Source organism: Eretmochelys imbricata, chromosome 13 (genome assembly GCF_965152235.1).
Source record: "Eretmochelys imbricata isolate rEreImb1 chromosome 13, rEreImb1.hap1, whole genome shotgun sequence".
Lineage (NCBI taxonomy): Eukaryota > Metazoa > Chordata > Testudines > Cheloniidae > Eretmochelys > Eretmochelys imbricata.
The window spans coordinates 41,392,358-41,412,220 of record NC_135584.1 but is presented as its reverse complement, the minus strand read 5'-3'; the positions used below and the strand labels follow the sequence as shown (position 1 = coordinate 41,412,220).

General features: G+C 50.0%; 1 pseudogene; it reads right to left on the bottom strand.

The window, feature by feature from the left end:
• Positions 1-19,622, bottom strand: part of LOC144273278 (Ig heavy chain V region 3 pseudogene) — a 29,430-nt pseudogene extending 9,808 nt beyond the window's left edge.
• Between the last annotated feature and the right edge of the window lie 241 nt (positions 19,623-19,863).

Here is a 19,863-nt window from a genome sequence, read left to right as displayed (position 1 = left end):
CAGCAGACTTTATATACACACAGAGAATATGAAACAATACCTCTTCCCACCCCACTGTCCTGCTGGTAATAGCTTATCTAAAGTGATCATCAAGTTGGGCCATTTCCAGCACAAATCCAGGTTTTCTCACCCTCCACCCCCCCCACACACAAATTCACTCTCCTGCTGGTGATAGCCCATCCAAAGTGACCAACCACTCTCTACACAATGTGCATGATAATCAAGTTGGGCCATTTCCTGCACAAATCCAGGTTCTCTCACCCCCTCACCCCCCTCCCAAAAACCACACACACAAACTCACTATCCTGCTGGTAATAGCTCATCCAAAGTGACCACTCTCCATGCAATGTGCATGATAATCAAGTTGGGCCATTTCCTGCACAAATCCAAGTTCTCTCACCCCCTCACCTCCCTCCCAAAAACCACACACACAAACTCACTATCCTGCTGGTAATAGCTCATCCAAAGTGACCACTCTCCCTACAATGTGCATGATAATCAAGGTGGGCCATGTCCAGCACAAATCCAGGTTTTCTCACACACCCCCCACCCCCATACACACACAAACTCACTCTCCTGCTGGTAATAGCTCATCCAAACTGACCACTCTCCAAGTTTAAATCCAAGTTAAACCAGAACATTGGGGGGGGGGGGGCGGTAGGAAAAAACAAGGGGAAATAGGCTACCTTGCATAACGACTTAGCCACTCCCAGTCTCTATTTAAGCCTAAATTAATAGTATCCAATTTGCAAATGAATTCCAATTCAGCAGTTTCTCCCTGGAGTCTGGATTTGAAGTTTTTTTGTTTTAAGATAGCGACCTTCATGTCTGTGATTGCGTGACCAGAGAGATTGAAGTGTTCTCCGACTGGTTTATGAATGTTATAATTCTTGACATCTGATTTGTGTCCATTTATTCTTTTACGTAGAGACTGTCCAGTCTGACCAATGTACATGGCAGAGCGGCATTGCTGGCACATGATGGCATATATCACATTGGTGGAGCCGCAGAGCGGACCTGTAAGAGTACTCCTTCCTGGCTGTGTCTCAATTACCACACAAAGGTTCATTTTGCCTAGTGTTGGAGGGGAAAGTCCTCAGGGGATTGGCTGATCACTGCACAAACACAGGGGCTTGAGGGTTGTCTCTCCGGGTGCAGCCTTGGCAGAGAGAGGGACAGATTTAAACAGGAAACTCTCACCCCTATTTACATACCCCGCTCCTTATAAGGAACGCAAACTCCTTCCCTGAAGGCTGTGAATTTCTTGCCCCAGGGTTCAGACACGAGTCAGATCGCCCCTTCCTGTTTGTCTGTGCAGCCCCAGTGCGGTGGGGTGGTGTATAAAGGGGGAAAGAAGCAGCTGCCAGACGAGATGTGAACCCAATTCTCTGGTTATTAACGTGGGGCCTGATTGTCGTCAGATTATCCGGGCGTGGGGAAGGGGTCTCCGGAGCCCCTGCCTCTGCGAAGGTCGGGTCAGTGGGGTCAGTGAAGGGGAGGGGTCGGGTCGGGTCACAGGGTTGCACTGGGCTGGGACACCTGCTGGAGAGTTAAATTTCCTGGGGCGGCGAGCGGCGTGTGTCTGGAAGTCTTTCGGTGAGGATGCAGGCAGCGCTGAAGGGAGACGATTATTAATCATGGAGATTCATACTGTTGCTCACATTCCCATTCCTGTTCCCATTCCTACTCCTACTGCACTTCCCATTGAGACCTAGGCTGTAAACTCACTGCGGTGGAGACAGGCCTTGTGTTCTGTCTTGGGACAGTGCCTAGCACTGTGGGGTTGTGGTCTGTGATTGGAGGCCTTAGGCGCTTGGCCCACAGCCACCCCCAACTCCAACACTAATAATAAAAATAGTCATAATAATAAATAATAAATTCCATTCTCACATTCATACCCCAATAACCACCCCCGACACTCATCTTTCCATTCCCCTCTCCAGTCTGACGCATGTTCTCTTTAATATCCCCGTGCTCATTCTCACGCATGCTGATGTTCTCATTAACACTCATCTGCCTGTTTGCATGTTTTTACATTTTCCTTTTCCCTCTTCCGCACCTCTCCGGTGTCCAGACATACACCCTTTCCTGTTCTCTTTCGCACTCACCGTTCCATTCCTGTTCACACTGAGATTCCTATTCCCATCCCTACTCAGATTCCCATCGCAGGGGTAGGAGCCTGGGCATTCGGCCCTGAGGTAATTCTGAAGCTCAGCGCTTGCCCGGCAGAGAGTCCTGGGGGCTAGGACCGAGACTCCAGCCAGGCGGGGTAGTTGATGGGACAGAGTGTAAGCCCCCCCCCCCCCCCAGTCCCAGTGAGGAAAGGCCGGTCCCTGGATCCCTGTTTTCTGTGGCACTCGAGTTGCTTAAAGCAGCAGGGTAAATCCGACCCATTTCAAACCGAACAGACGGAATCGCTTGTGAGAACCCCCAGCCCCTAGACCGTCGGCGTCAAGCCAGCGGGAGTTTCTCTGCTGACCGCAACGGGAGGTTTCCTCTCACTGTGAATACCGGGCGGTGTCCTCGGATTTCAGGCCGGTCATCTGCAGGTACAGCAGGCTGTTGGGGTCATCTCTGGAGACGGTGAATCGCCCTTTTGCCGAGTCACTGTAGTCTATGCTAGAGCTGTAAATGCCGGCGACCCACTCCAGCCCCTTCCCGGGAGCCTGGCGGACCCAGCTCATCCCGTCGCTGCTGAAGGTGAAGCCGGAGGCTTTGCAGGAGAGGCGGAGAGAGTCTCCCGGCTTTTTCACACCCCCTCCGGACTCCACCAGCTGGACCGAAGACCGGACACCTGAAAAGAAAGAAGAATTATGGGAAAAATTAGTATCTAGGGCAACAGAATAACAATCTCCTGACTCTGCAAGATATGGAAAGGGAGAAAATACCTTCACACGCTGCTGCAATGAGAACGAGAGACAACCAAAGCCTCATTGTCCCTGTGTTTGGAGAGGAGAGTTTTCAGGGGGGTTGTCTGGTGACTGCCCAGAGACAGGAGGCTGCAGATTGTCAGTCTCACAGCCGTGGAAGTGAGAGAGACACATTTAAACAGGAAACTCTCCCCCCTATTTGCATATCTCCCTTCTTATAAGAGACTCCAATTAGTTCCTAGAGCGAACTCGGTTTCTTTGTGTGTGGCTGAGAGAAGGGCCGGCAGTTTATCTGTGGGGTACCCGCCTCTCCCAGTCGGAGTGCTCACTCGACTGGATTAGAGCTTCCTATGTGACTGTAAGGAGTCCAGTTCGCATCTTCTTTGTCGTCTCCATAACTCCCACATTTAACCCTGACCCTAAGGAGAAACCTGAACCTTAACCTTTATATTGATTTGAACCTGAAAACTAAAGGGATACCTTCATTCTATCCCTAAATTCTGATTTCTTCCCTAAATGTAAATTCTAACCCTGACTTTTAATATTAGGCCTCACCTTCCATCACTACCTGGAATCTAACACTAACACCTGTCCTAAAACCTAAGGATAAAGATAAAACCATACCCAAAATTTAACACTTAACTGAACACAAACCTAAATTTGTACTCTATCCCTATATCTAAGGGTAACAAATAACCCTAATCTTTAACATTTACCCTAACCCTAACCTTAAATGCATAAAATAACCATAATCCTAAAATTTGCCCTAATATTAAACATGATGTGCACATTAACCTTTAACTGTAGCCCGAACCTCAAATTTATACTCTGTCTCTACGTCCTAACCCTATTTGTAACCATAAACCTGAACTCTAACCTGAAACCTAGAGCTAATCTTAACGCTAAATTTTAATTCTACCTGGAGGCTTGAAGTCTTGCCCTAACCCTAAAGTCTATACCTTAATGCATGGGGGATAGGAGTTACATGTTAATGTTAAAGGAGGTGGGGCAGAATAAATAGAATCACATAATGTTTAGAAGTCTTGGAGGCAGAAGTGTCAATAGTCCATTGTGGTTTATTGAAAACTGCTTTAACATTTGAAGCCATCACTTTACGTTTGAAAGGAGTTTCCTTCTCCTGCATGCAGGCTGTTGGGCTCCATAGGGAAGCTAGTGATCTGGATTTTTAACAGTCACTTTGCAAAGAGCCATGGTAGATCAGGATGGGGATGAGTTGTGCCTCGCTCCCTTCTCGCTCTCTCTGTCTTTGGTTCTGGTGTGTTAGGGAGTCTGGATTCTGAACAATAATAAAGTACTATAAAGTTGCTGCCTTTCAGGAAGAATAGTGTGTGTGTGCTAACTGTTCTGTGTGCATTTTCTTTAGGCTGCTGATGTGTAAATAGAGATGGAGCTCTCTTTGGAAATTGTGAGTCCCCCCTCCCCCACCGGGGTTATAGGCCAGTAGCTGTTGGTATAGGAAGTATGAGAGTAAAGTGTCCACTCCCACGTCTTCGTGGAAGCCTTTTGGACCCAAGGCATGATGTAAAGGTTCATCTTACATCCATCTACAGCGCATGCCTGACTTTTTCACTGCTGGATCCGATTGGGTCAGGACAGTCTAACAAAAGATGCCATGGAGAGGAAAGCAATTGGTGAAAAGTGATATGAATAGTGAATAATTACATTAAAAAGGTCTGGGGCCCGACTCTGCCTTGATGTGAACCTTATGAGGCCATTCCCAGCTGTGCAAAGAGGAGGGAGGAATGATTTGCACCCACTTTGCTCTTACATTCCTTAGGTGTTAGAGGGGTTGTAGGTGGGTTTCATTTGTGTCCAATCAACTTCCCGGGCCAGTCCCTTGAGTTAGAGCAGGGATGACTCTGTCCTCTAAAGTGTAGTTCAACTGTATGTTCAAAAACTCCATATGGGAGTCCAGTCAGGCAAATGAAGCTTCATAATGCAAAGAGCATCGTGGTGTGGCAGAAAGGGAGTCTCCAATTAATCAGATCTTTTGTCTGAGGTGCTACCATCAGTATTTAACCAGGAAGAGGGGGCTGTCATCTTTGCATATACTGGATTGACCTGAAGGGGTTTAAGCCAGGAAGCAGGGAGTGTGTGGGGCCTGGGTAGGTGTATGCTGGGTTCGGGTGGGTAGCCAGAGAATCTAGAAAAGGCTGGGAGGGTCTCTCTTTAATACATTGATACTTGATCAGAGATCACACCCACTATGGAGCGATGGGCAACAAGATGGAATATTGTCTGGGAATTATATACATAAAACCAGACTTAACTCCTATCCTGGTGACCCCTCCTATTCCTGTGCCCAGTGGGGTATTGTTTATGATCTGCAGCCCTCTGCAGCCCATGGGATAACGGGAAATCCGTACCTGGTGTTTCTGTATGATCATTTGTAGGTTTTGGTTCACTGTGCACCTTGCACAGCAATACCGGGTGGCGTCCTCGGTCTTCAAGTTGCTCATTTGCAAATAAACCATGTTGTTGGGATTCTCCCTGGAGATGGTGAATCGCCCTTTGATGGAATCAGGGTCATATGTAGAGGTGACTAGAATTTGGGCAACCCACTCCAGGCCCTTCCCAGGAGCCTGCCGGAACAAATTCATTTGTAATCACGGAAGGTGAATCCAGAGGCTTTGCAGGGAGAGGCAGAAAGAGTCTCCAGGCTTTTTCACATCCCCTCTGGACTCCAGCAGCTGGACGTGGGACCGGGCACCTGGGAATAAGGACATGTTTAGAAATGGTATTAAGAAATGAAGTGAGCTGTAGCTCACGAAATCTTATGCTCAAATAAATGTGTTAGTCTCTAAGGTGCCACAAGTACTCCTGTTCTTTTTGTGGATTCAGACTAACACGGCTACTACTCGGAAACAAGAAGAGGACTCAACGGGCCCCTTATCCTGTGTTGTGAGGCACCTGGGCTGGGGGATCCTTCTTACCTAAGGAAGAAGTAAAATGATCTCAAATCCCAACACATCCTTCCCTGACCAGACACAGTGTGTTCTTGGGTCAGGAAAAAGCTTCCCTTATTCCTCTTTGCCTTTGGGTTAGACTGTGGGGGACAAGAGTATTTGGCAGCAGGACCAGAATCTGAGAAACTCTCTGAGGACAAAGGAAAGCAGATTCAGCGTTTTGTAGCCATGGGAGACCTGACAGTGACAATTGGCTGAAGCTAATGTGGGATGGGAATGTCACACAAGACTTTGGGGAGTCCTGGGCCAAATCTCATTCAGTGGGAGCTGCGTTCTGTGACCTTAGTGCCCCCCTGATCCCCCACCCATGGGCCTCTGCTTCTCCCTCAGCAGCCGCCTCCCCCTGAATGACCCCATGAAATCCCACCGTGTCCCTGTCCACAGCCCTTAGCCACGTGACTGTCCCCAATGCGCTGCCGGCCAGCGCTGGGCTGAGTGATGCCATCGGGGCTCAGGGGCGGGGCCGTTTATCTCCATGGTGACTCTGTGACATGGGGGCCCTTTATTGTGGGCAGGATCCTGACCTGCACCGTTTACACCAGGGCTGTGATTTCCAGCTGTCAAATGGATGGAAAAAATGCTCGAGTCTCCTTGGAAAGTCCCGGCGGTGCCCCATCCCCGGGCTCAGCGGAGTGGGGTTTATTCCGGCGCTGGGTGATCTCTGCCCCCCAGCTCCGCCCGGACCCTGAATGGCCCATTTCCACACCCCGCCCTCCATCTCTGGGGTAGGGAAATGGGCCGTTCAGAGTCCGGGAAGGGAAGGGTTAAACTGGCAGGAGGTTTGTGTCCCGTTCCCCCGGGGGCCGGGTCTCCTGCCCGAGCCCGAAGCGGGGGGTGTCGCTGCTGCCCCCGCGCGGCCGCCGGGAGAACGGCGATTCCGCAGCCTGGGTTTTTGTGCGATCACAAACCGGTTTGGTGTCACTGTGTCTCTCGCACAGTAATAGCGGGCGGTGTCCTCGGGCTTCAGGCTGGTCATTTGCAGATACAGCTCACTCTTGCCGTTATCCCTGGAGATGGTGAATCGCCCTTTCACTGCATCGAGGTAGTTTATAGTACCCCCACTGCTGCTGATATAAGCGACCCATTCCAGTCCCTTCCCGGGAGCCTGGCGGACCCAGCTCATCCCGTAGCTGCTGAAGGTGAACCCGGAGGCTTTGCAGGAGAGGCGGAGAGAGTCTCCGGGCTTTTTCACACCCCCTCCGGACTCCACCAGCGTCTGGGACCGGACACCTGGCAATAAAGAGAGGCCATTAATATCGGTATAAAAACAGCGAGAACACAATATTCTTCTAACTCGGCCAGTTAGTTCTTCAGAGGAGGAAAATACCTTCCAGAGCTGCTACAGCGACAATGACGAGGAGCAAAAATCCCATTTTCCCGGGTGCTGGAGGGGAAAGTTCTCAGGGGACTGGCTGGTGACTGCACAGATCCAGGGGGCTGCGGATTGTGTCTCCGGGTGCAGCCTGGGCAGAGAGAGGCAGAGATTTAAAGAGGAAACTGTCTCCCTCATTTGCATGCCCCGCTTTATAAGAGACACTGTCCTGCTGCCAGTGATCGGATTGACTCGCCCCAGGGCTCCGGCTGAGGGAGTCAGAGTGTCCCGTCCGGAGTGTCTGTGCAGCGCCGGGCACAGGGTGCTGGGGTCCCCCTCATACTTTTGCACACCTGGGAGGAATGAACAGCTCCCTGCAGTGACTGTATTTCCTCACATAGGAACTAAGGGCCTGACTATTGTAATGTGATATTGTGGATTGGGGGGGGGGGGAGGGGGGGCGGTGAGGATTAGCAGCTTTGAAGCCCCGTTCCACGCGCACAAGGGATATGCAATGTCCGGTCAGTGGGGTCAGTGTCTGGTGGCGGGGGGTCGTGTCCCAGGGATCCATTCTTCTGGGCCCCCCGCTGGAGAGGGAAGATTTCCCATGACGCTCGGAGCGATTTGGGAGAGAAGCCCCTTTCCCTTCCCAGTAGTGACCTGATACATTGACATGATCCATGACACAAGGAACGTGACCTTAGCAAGCCTGGCTCGTGGTTTGGACCAGGTCTGGGGACCCGCCTGTGGGTGCAGGTGGGAGAAGCTGGCGGGGGTGTGTGGGAGTCTGAGGACAGAGTTAAGGTTTTGCAGAGGAGCCTCCCTGACCTTAGAGGGCGGAGAGTGGCGTGTCTGAGAAATTTTCTTGAGGGGAAAGTCGAGGGAGGATTCAGGCACCAGTGAAGGAAGATTATGATCCACGGCTGATATTTATATTCCTCTTTATATTCCTGTTCCCAGTCACACTCCACTTCCCATTTACACTCGGATTGCAAACTCGGTGGGACTGAGAGAAGTTTTATGGTCTGTGTTTTTACCGTGCCTAGGACTATGGGATCCTAGACTATAGTTAAGAACATAAAACGGACAGACTGGGTCAGACCAAAGGTCCTTCTAGTCCAGTATCTTGTCTCCCGGCAGTGGCCAACGCCAGGTGCCCCAGAGGGAACGAACAGAACAGGGAATCACCGAGTGATCCACCCCCTGTTGCCCATTCCCGGCTTCTGGAGACCCTGGGCACTGGGACCACAACCAGCACCAAATCTATCACCGCTGAGCATCATCCTCAAGATCATTTACTTCCTTAATTATTAATTAGCAATAAAGTGCAGACAGAAGTTTTCTCCTGGTTGTGTTTAAAGAACTTGTGTGATAGGAACGCTACATGTTTCCACAGCATCCCCATGATGTAATATTGAGGGATAGCAACAAAAAGAACAAAAGTATTTCCATTCCCACTTTTGCAACAGGCAAAATAGAAGCACCAGAATCGCCTGGTCCCTTGTTAAGACACTAGCTGGACACTGTTATGACCCTATCTCCTATCTATCTACCTATCCCCATCCACCCCCTCTATCTATCTATCTATCTATCTATTTATCTATCTATCCCCATCCACCCCCTCTATCTATCTAATTTATCTAGCTAGCTAGCTATCCTTATTTCTCTAGTTCCGGGTCTTCCTCCTTGTCTTGGTCCCCAGCCCCAAACAGTGTGACCGCTCGGGGAAGGAGTTGCTGTTTCTTATAAGGAAGTGGATATGGAAATAAAGGTGTCAGTTTCCTGTTTAAATCTGAGCCTCTCTCTGGATAGGCTACACCCAGATTCACAATCCGCGGCCCCCTGTGTCTGTCCAGTTACCAGCCAATTCGGTGAGAACTTTCCCCTCCAGCACCAGGGAAAATGAGGCTTTGGCTCCACTTTGTTCTCATTACAGCAGCTTTGGAAGGTAATTTCTCCCCCTAAATGCATTGCAGCGGCAGAGGAAGATTGCATTATTGCTATGGGTACTCACATAATTTATAACATGGTTTATTCCCAGGTGTCCGCTCGCAGATCCAGCTGGTGGAGTCTGGAGGGGGTGTGAAGAAGCCCAGAGACTCTTTCCGCCTCTCCTGAAAAGCCTCTGGGTTCCCCTTCAGCAGCTACAGGATGAGCTGGTCCGCCAGGCTCCCGGGAAGGGATTAGAATGGGTCGCTTATATCAGCAGCGGTGGGAGTCTGCATATTACCTCTATTCAGTGAAAGGACGATTCACCATCTCCAGGGATGACTCCAAGAGTGAGCTGTATCTGCAAATGACCGGCCTGAAGCCCGAGGACACCGCCCGGTATCACTGTGCGAGAGACAGAGTGGGGGAAGCCGGTCTGAGCTCAGACAAAAGCCTTCCCCTGCAGTAATGAGAGAAGTAGTCTGGTGTTGGGGGCGCCCAAGGCCTCTAAGTGAAAATGAGATCAGTTCTGGGAAAGGGGCTAGCAACAACAACCCCTTTTTATTCTTATTATTGTTCCTCCTCCTTAATTTTACCGCAGGTGAAGGAGTTGACACCTTTCCACAAAGACAGAACATTCTTTTTTGGGACCCTTCCTCTTTCTTTCCTCTGCCGGGGACAAATTCTGAACCCACCCCTAGTCTCCCGGATAGTCACAGATGCATAGACTTCCAAGACAGAAAGGAGCAGTATGATAAACCAGTTTGACCTCCGGCATAACACAGGCCATAGAGCCTCAACCTGGTTCATTCGGGTTCAGTCTAGCCCCCTCTTAGTATCAGCCCGGTCGGTGACACATTCGAGCAGAAAGACCCTGAACTCTCAGATTTGGGCACCAGTCTACACCAAGTTTGTTTGTTTGATTGATTGATTTTTCCCCTTTGCTTAGTTGAATACTTTTCCCACCAAAGCTGGCTTTTCTGGCACAAGAAACATTTTCCTAGGAGAAAACAAATCCTGGGTTAAACGAATAAATAAATAACTCCAAAAGTATTCATTTTCTGGTTTAAATAACAATACAAGAAGGGGGTCAGTGAGAGAAAGAGAGGAAAGGCTGCAGAGGCCCCTTCTCCCGTCCGCCACCAGGGGCAGCAATGAGCAAAGAGCCCAGCCCAGCCTGGGGGACAAGCCGGAAAAGGGGCACCAGAGGTTGGGAAACATCATTTTCCAACTCAGCACCGACAGAAACTGCTGCTTTGGACGTAGGACCCGCCGGTGCCCTTTGACTCCGCCTCGCCTGTAAAGTCTCCGGGTTCCACTTCAGCGCTGGGTCCGGTGGAGCGGGTCTCCAGGGCAGAGTACACGGGAAAGAGTTCACACGACACCGATTCAGCGAAACAAGGGCCATTCATTGCCTCCCGAGACAATCCCAACAACCGGCTGTATTTGCAAACGAGCAGCCGGAGACCCGAGGACACAGGCCGGAATCACTGTGTGAGAGACTAGACCAGAGTCACAAAGCCCATCACCAAAACCAACGGTGGGTTCACACCGCGTTTGGGTTTTAAAATGGGCAAACCTAAGAAAAGACAGGAATTAACCCCAATAGTCAAAGTTATGCCAAAGGCACCGATTTGTGCCCAGTTTTATTTTACAGAATGGAGAAGATGAAATATTTAGAATTTGATTGAACGTCCCGAGGACTGTATAAAATCGTTTCATGTTCTAGATTCCTTTGCTTCTTGCAGGGATCATTGCTCTGGAGCTACCAATGCAGGAAATATAAGCAGTAATGAAGCACATAAAGTTCAGTGACAAATGCCCCTAAGGAATGTTATCATTGTTGGAGACATCTAATCTCTCTCTCTCTCTCTCTCTCTCTCTCTCTCTCTCTCCAATGTGTGTGAATGGGTTTGGGGAGATGAAAGGGAACATGAGTGGTAATGGGAATGGAAATCTGGGTTTCAGCGTGAATGCTTATACTTGTCTGAATGGAAGTGGGAACGGAAATACTTTTGTTCTTTTTGTCGTTATCCCTCAATATTACATCACGGGGATGTTGTGAAAACATGTAGCGTTCCTATCACACAAGTTCTTTAAACACAACCAGGAGAAAACTTCTGTCTGCACTTTATTGCTAATTAATAATTAAGGAAGTAAATGATCTTGAGGATGATGCTCAGCGGTGATAGATTTGGTGCTGGTTGGGGTCCCAGTGCCCAGGGTCTCCAGAAGCCGGGAATGGGCGACAGGGGGTGGATCACTCGGTGATTCCCTGTTCTGTTCGTTCCCTCTGGGGCACCTGGCGTTGGCCACTGCCGGGAGACAAGATACTGGACTAGACGGACCTTTGATCTCACCCAGTCTGGCCGTTTTATGTTCTTAATTATAGTCTAGGATCCCATAGTCCTAGGCACGGTAAAAAAACAGACCATAAAACTTCTCTCAGTCCAACCGAGTTTGCAATCCGAGTGTAAATGGGAAATGGAGTGTGACTGGGAACAGGAATATAAAGAGGAATATAAATATCAGCCATGGATCATAATCTTCCTTCACGGTTGCCTGACTCCTCCACTCTCCCCTCAAGAAAACTTCTCAGACATGCCACTCTCGGCCCTCTAATGTCAGGGAGGCTCCGCTGCAAAACCTTAACTCTGTCCTCAGACTCACCCCCCCCCCCCAGCCCAGCTTCTCCCACCTGCACCCACAGGCGGGTCCCCAGACCTGGTCCAAACCACGAGCCAGGCTTGCTAAGGTCACGTTCCTTGTGTCATGGATCATGTCAATGTATCTGGTCACTACTGGGAAGGGAAAGGGGCTTCCCTCCCAAATCCCTCCCAGCGTCATGGGAAATCTACCCTCTCCAGAGGGGGGCCCAGACGAATGGATCCCTAGGACACGACCCCCCGCCACCAGACACTGACCCCACTGACCGGAGATAGCATATCCCTTGTGCGCGTGGAACTGGGCTTCAGAGCTGATAATCCTCACTCCCCCGCCCCAAAATCCACAATATCACATTACAATAGTCAGGCCCTTAGTTCCTATGTGAGGAAATACAGTCACTGTAGGGAGCTGTTCATTCCTCCCAGGTGTGCAAAAGTATGAGGGGGACCCCAGCAAACTGCGCCCGGCGCTGCACAGACGCTCCGGACGGGACACTCTGACTCCTGCTCCCGGAGCCCTGGGGAGAGTCAATCTGATCACTGGCAGCAGGAGTGTGTGTCTCTTGTAAGCAAAGGGGCATGCAAATGAGGGAGACAGTTTCCTGTTTAAATCTGAGCCTCCCTCTGCCCAGGCTGCACCCGGAGACAGAATCCGCAGCCCCCTGGGTCTGTGCAGTCACCAGCCAGTCCCCTGAGAACTTTCCCCTCCAGCACCCGGGAAAATGGGATTTTTGCTCCTTGTCATTGTCGCTCTAGCAGCTCTGGAAGGTATTTTCCTCCTCTGAAGACCTGGCAGAGTTAGAAGAATATTGTGTTCTCGCTCTTTTTAAACCGATATTAATGGCCTGTCTTTATTCCCAGGTGTCCGGTCCCAGACGCTGGTGGAGTCCGGAGGGGGTGTGAAAAAGCCCGGAGACTCTCTCCGCCTCTCCTGCAAAGCCTCCGGGTTCACCTTCAGCAGCTACTCGATGAGCTGGGTCCGGCAGGCTCCCGGGAAGGGACTGGAATGGGTCGCTGCTATAAGCAGCAGTGGGGGTAGTACATACTACCTCGATGCAGTGAAAGGGCGATTCACCATCTCCAGGGATAACGGCAAGAGTGAGCTGTATCTGCAGATGACCGGCCTGAAGCCCGAGGACACCGCCCGCTATTACTGTGCGAGACACAGTGACACCAAACCGGTTTGTGATCGCACAAAAACCCAGGCTGCGGAATCGCCCTTCTCCCGGCGGCCGCGCGGGGGCAGCAGCGACACCCCCCGCTTCGGGCTCGGGCAGGAGACCCGGCCCCCGGGGGAACGGGACACAAACCTCCCGCCAGTTTAACCCTTCCGTTCCCGGACTCTGAATGGCCCATTTCCCTACCCCAGAGATGGAGGCGGGGCGTGGAAATGGGCCATGCAGGGTCCGGGCGGGGCTGGGGGGCAGAGATCACCGGGCGCCGGAATAAACCCCGCTCCGCTGCGCCTGGGGATGGGGTACCGCCGGGACTTTCCAAAGTGACTCGAGCATTTTTTCCATCCATTTGACAGCTGGAAATCACAGCCCCGGTGTAAACGGTGCAGGTCAGGATCCTGCCCTCAATAAAGGGCCCCCATGTCACAGAGTCACCATGGAGATAAAAGGCCCCGCCCCTCAGCCCCCGATGGCCTCACTCAGCCCAGCGCTGGCCCGCAGGGCATTGGGGACAGTCACGTGGCGAAGGGCTGTGGCCAGGGACACGGTGGGATTTCATGGGGTCGCTCAGGGGGAGGCAGCTGTCGAGGGAGAAGCAGAGGCCCGTGGGTGGCAGGAGGGTCACAGAGCGCAGCTCCCACTGAGTGAGATTCACCATCTCCAGAGATAATCCCAACAACCTGCTGCCTCTGAAAATGACCGGCCTGAAGCCCAGGGGCACCGCCGGCTACCACTCTCGGTTCCCGGGCAATGTGTCTCCCCTGCCTGCCCAGAGCCCCGCTGGGCTGCGGTGCAGAGACCCCTCGCTCCATCTGTGAACTCCAATCCGGAGTGAGTCGTGTTCTGAGTCGCTCTCCCCTCGGAGACCTGGCACGTTGGCTCTCCCGGGTCCCACCCCTGTGTGTGTGGGAAAGAGCCCCGGGAATATTCATACCGAGACTCAAGCTAGAGCCACTAGGTTATTCTTCCACCCCACGACTGGGGAAATAAACAAGGAGTCTTTACACTGGTGCCGGTTCTAGAGCCTAGGTGGGGAAGAGAAATTTGATCAGGGGCTCTTCAGTCTGGCAGACAAAGGTACAACAGGATCCGATGCTGGAAGCTGAAGCTAGACAATGTCCAGCTGGAAAGAAGGTGATTTTTTAAAAAGACATTGAGGTGAATTAACCATTGGAACAACTGATCAAGAGTCATGGTGGATTCTCCGTCACTAGCAACTATCGTCTCTATGATTCTATGTCTTTTAGAAAATAAACAAATGCAAAACTCATCAAGGGAGATTTAGGTTAGATATGGGGTCCGGGGAGGACTTTCTAAGGATAAGCATATTTAACTATCAGCGTTGGAACCGGTTACCTAGGGAGGTTGTGAAATCCCCATCACTGGAGGTTTTTAAGAACAGATGAAGAACCAGGGGTGGTCTAGGTATATCGAATCCTGCCTCAGTGCAGGGGGCTCTGGAATCACATCTGGAATTTTCAAAGGGTAAAGTCAAGGGGAATTACATACCCCATTACCTAAGTCCCCTTCAAAAATGTCAATCAACATTCCAGTAGGCCCTGCTCCAAACCCCACTCAGGCCATTGGAAGTCCTCCCCTTGCCTTTAGTGAACTTTGCATCAGGCCCATAAAGCACAATATTCCCCAATATCTCCAGAAAAGGTCAGAAACCATCATTCCTTTACAGGCCACTCGACTGAAGAGACAATTCAGCCAAAATATGTTGTTGATGCTGGATAAAGTGCTCATGGTGTCTCGGCATTAGCTGTCCAGACCCATCCTTGTGTCCTAGCTATGCAAGTGCAGAGCTATTAAAGGACTTAGGCACGGCATTAAGGATAAGCATTTGCATATCTTTTTTTTTTTTTTTTTTAAATAAGCCAATTTGGAGCTCGAGCCCTCAAGCAATCTTAGGTATTCATATTGTCCCCATCACTGTACTGTTTGAGCATTTAGGGCAGGGGTGGGCAAATTTTTTGGCCCAAGGGCCACATAGGAGGGCCGGGCAGGGAGGACTGTGCCTCCCCAAACAGCCAGGCCCCCACCCCCTATCCACCTCCTCCCACCTCTGGCCCCTGACTGCCCCCCTCAGAACCTGCGACCCATCCACCCCCCCTCGCTCCTTCTCCCCTGACTGCCCTGAAGCCTATCCACCCCCCTGCCCCCTGACAGGCCTCCTGGGACTCCCACCCCTTATCCAATCCCCCCTGCTCTCTGTCCCCTGACTGCCCCCTGGAACCCTCTGGCCCTTATCCAACCCCCTGGCTCCCCGCGCCCTAACTCTGCCGCTCAGAGCAGCAGGAGCTCACAGCCACGCTGCCCATGCTGCCCAGCAGGGGCGGTGGGCCAGAGCCCTTGAGATGCGGTGCACTGGGGCTGCGGGCTAGCCTCCCTGGCCGGGAGCTCAGGGGCCAGATGTAGCCCACAGGCCATAATTTGCCCACGTCTGATTTAGGGTAACAAGAAAACATTTTACAAATACATTAGAAGCAAGGGGAAGATGAAGGACAGGGAAGGAGCACTGCTCAATGAGGAGAGAAACACAGTCACAAGAAAATGCAGCAATTGTCCAAGTATTAAATGCCAATTTGTTCAGGTTTTCTCCAAGGAGGTTAGCAGTTATCAGAGGACTAACAGTGAACATCAGTGTAAATGGGGTAGGATCTGAGGCTAAAATAGGGAAACAACAAGTTAAGAATTACTGAGACAAGTTAGACGTCCTCAAGTCAGCAGGGCCAGATGAAATACACCAGAGAATACTTAAGGAACTGGCCAAAGAGATCTTAGCCATTAACAATTATTTTTGAGAACTCTCGGAGGACAGGAGAGATCCCAGAGGACTGAAAGGGAGCAAGTGGTACCTATCAGTAAAAAGCAGAATAAGGGCAACCCAGGAATTATAAACCATTAAACGTTACTTCTGTACCCAGAAAGAATGGAGCAAATAATCAATTTGTAAGCACCTAGAAAATAAGGTGACAAAGAACAAATCACGTCAAACCCACCTCATATTCTCCTTTGACAGGGTAACAAGACGAGGGGATGGGGGCAGGTAGAAGAACAGTGGATGTGGTATATCTCCACTTTAGTCAGACATTTCATACAGTCTCAGATCACCTTCTCTCAGCAAACCAGGGAAATATAGACTGGTGATCCTATTATAAGGTAGATGCACAACGAGTTAGAAAATGTTCTCAGAGAGTAGTTATCAACGATTCACAGTCAAGCTGGGAGGGAATATTGAGAAGAGTCCCACAAGGATCTGTCCTGGGCCCACTTCTATTCAATAGCCCCTTAAATGACTGGGATAATGGCAGAGAGAGTACATTATAAAGTTTGCAGAATACCAATCTGGGAGGGGTAGCAAGCACTTCAGAGACCAGGATTAGAATTCAAAATGAGCTTGACAAACCAGAGACGTGGTCTGAAATACATAGGCTGCCTCCACACTCACTGTCTGTGTAGCTAAAACCAGCAGCAAAAGGCTCTGGCAGGGGGAGGTAGCAGTAAATTCCTTCCTGACCCCAAATATCAGGCAGTTGGACCTTGAGCCTGTGGGCAAGACCCACCAGCCAGACACTGGGGAAAGAGTTCTCTGTAGTAACTCAGAGCCTTCCCCACCTAGTGTCCCATCACTGGCCATTGGGGATATTTGCTACCAGCAGTTGTCGATGTGCCTACAATGGCATGTGGCCATCTCATCATCCCACCACCCACCATAAGTTTATCCAGATCAGTCTTGAAACCAGTTCGGTTCCCCCTCCCCACGTTTTCGTTTAATTCTGGCTGAGATTTTCAAAGCCACCTAAAGGCATTTAGATGCCTGGTTTATATTAGGAGGAAAGGCAGTTTTGGAAATCTTAACCCAAGTCGTCTGGAAACCTTTCCCTATGGTTACCTCCTCTTCCCTCTCTCCTGACCCTTTGTTTGCTGCCTGGCTTTAAAAGCTTTTTGAACTACCTCATGCAAATTAAGTAAGGCTACTGCTTTTTTAAGAGCCCGAGAACATCTCCTTCTCCGACACACACCAAATACCCTACTTTGTGCTGTTTATCTTCGTCTGTTCCCTTGGAATTCTGATTCAAAAATAAATACCATGCGTTTCATTTTTCTTTCCCTGCTGGCAGCTTTCTCAGGTAAGAACTTGAGAGGCACCTGGGATAAAAGAAGGAAACATATGCTGCCAAAATGAACGTTCAGTTCAATCTTTGATTCTCCAGAGCACTGAAGAACATGCTTAGATGCTTTGCTGAATTACAGCCTAGATCTTTAATATTTGTCTATTTGCAGGTGTCTGGTCACAAATCCAGTGAAGCCAGTCCGGAGCAGAAGTTAAAAAGCCAGGAGACTCTGCAAAACTCTCCTGTCAAGTGTCTGGCTACACGTACACTAGCCACGGTAGGCACTGGGCACGGAGGTCTCCGGGGAAAGGACTGGAATGGGCGTCTTCAATTACAAACCAGGCTGGTGACACCACATGCTACACAGACTCGGTCAAAGGGCGATTCACCATCTCCAGAGACAACACCCAGAACCTGCTGTTCTTGCAAATGAATGGGCTGAAGCCGGAGGACACAGCTGTGTGTTACTGTGCCAGATGGGGTGAACACAGGGTCGGAGAACGTACCCTTGTTCACTCAAAAACTCCTTAGTGGGAGATTCCAGGTCATCTCTCCACCAGATAGCAGCAGTGGCCCACATTAGGAGAGGCCAGGGAAAGACCTAACCACAGCTCAGAATGACACCTGTCCTGTATGCAGGGTCATCTCTTAATGACAGCACTGGTTAAAACACCATTCGTGGGGCTAATGCGAGAATGCTTTTCTCTCCCGCTGAAAATTTCAACTCTCTTTTTGTTGAAATGTTCTGCAAAAAACTTCAACTTTCTGTCAATGAAAAGGTTTATTTAATTTTGAGGAAAGCGGACACTTTCTGGTAACATCTTTGTTTAGCCAAAACCCCAATTCTCTTAAAGTTTGGATGGAAAGTTTTGGGCCAGGGCTAATTATTTGCCCTTTTTCAATAGAAGGAGTCTGCTTCAGTAAGGCAAGGAGTGGACAGACAGACATGGTTAGATTATTCTTACCTCCTCTTCCTACTCCCCCACACCTATCCCTTACTTTGTGTCCTTCCCCTCTTGCATCTTTCCTTTGACCAAGTCCCTGATCCTTCAAGTGGAAGTCAACAGGGCTTCAGAATTTGGAGCATCTTGAAGGGTTGAGATAAAGCACCTGATTCAGCAAAGCACTCTGCTTCGCATTTCCAGAGGAGTCTAAAGGTCCGTATCCAGGGGGATAAAAGCCCTGTGGCATGACTGTGTCTGGCCTGGGTCAACTGGCTGGGGCCAAGGGGCTAAAAATTGCTGTGTAGACATTCGGGCTGGGGCTGGAGCCTGAGCTCTGGGATCCTCCATCCTCACAGGGTCCCAGAGCTCAGGCCCAGCCTAAGCCTGAATGTGGAACCAGCCATTTTTAGCCGCTTGGCCGCAGCCAGCTGACCCAGGCCAGCAGCGGCTTTATCCCTGTGCAGACAAACCCCAACAGAGTGAGAAACCCAGATCCTATTGAACATAAGAGCTGCCATTATGGTTCAGACCACGGTCCGCATTGCCCAGTATCCTGCCTGACAGTGGCCTATACCAGAGCTTCAGGGGGAGTGAACGTACCAGGGCAATTCTGCAGTGCTTCATCCCTGTCTTCCACTCTCAGCTTCAGGTCGTCAGAGGTTTAGGGTCACCCCAAGCATGGGGTTGCATCCCTGAGCATTTCGGCTAATAGCCATTGATGGACTTATCCATGAATTTATCCATTTTTTAACCATGTTAGAGTTTTGGCTATCAAACCATCCCATGGAAATGAGTTCCACAGGTTAGCTGTACACTGCATGAAAAAGTACTTCCTCTTCTTTAGTATGAGTGATACAAACAACATTAACGGGTTTAAATAAGTGTTATTTAACCCCCCCCAACTCCTTCAACAGCCAGGCTGAGGATTTCCAAGCTGCCCTACAGATATGGACACATCATTCCTCTTATAATCCTTCAGGGACTTTAGAAAACCTCCACCTCTGGGATTCAGGAGACTCAAATCCCTGCTCTAATGAGTCTTTCATTACTGATAGTGAGTGCAACAACCTTGCAAGTCCCACGTCCCCTTGGGAGCTTAGCCCTTAATCTATAAATTCCGAGACCCCCCCTAAATATTTCATCTTACATAACTACACTCAGATCACAGAAAACATACCCCCAGGGAAAAGAAATACAGAGAGCAGAAGGCAAGGACAAAAATAAAGCTGAGCTTGCTCGTGTCGCTTGCAATGATCATTCCAGACAGAAGTAGGGAATGGACAGTGACAGCCTTATATTGACTGGCACCCAACACTGTGTATAACCTGTCTGGTGGACACAAATATTAGCGGGTGTTTGGGTATTTCTCCATGATTCAGTAACATCAGACAAATTTTCACCAGGCCTTATATAGCCCATGGCGCTACTCAGAGATCCAGTGAGCTGATATCTCCCTTAAGGACTCCTGAATACCCCAACCCCAGCTCTCAGCTTTTACAAAACAATCTCTGCAAAGGGTCACCCACCCCGAAAAGGAAACGGAGCCTGGCATCTGAGCGCACTGCCTCTCACCTGGGAGATAACACTCACTGCCTGACTGAGCAGCGTCCCGCACCATGGAGACTCTTGGGCTACGACTCTCACAACAACAGAGGGGATCCTGACCCACAAATTGCCACCATTTAAAATTCTGGTAGAATAATAATAAATAATAATTCGGTCTTCTAGTCCGTCATTGATAGAAAGAGTTTAATAGACTTTCTCCAGTTCTCCAAGAAGAAGTTTTCAGACATGAGCAGTAATAACAACCCCTAGCTATTCTGTAGTGGCTTTCATTCATAGATCTCAAAGCACTGACA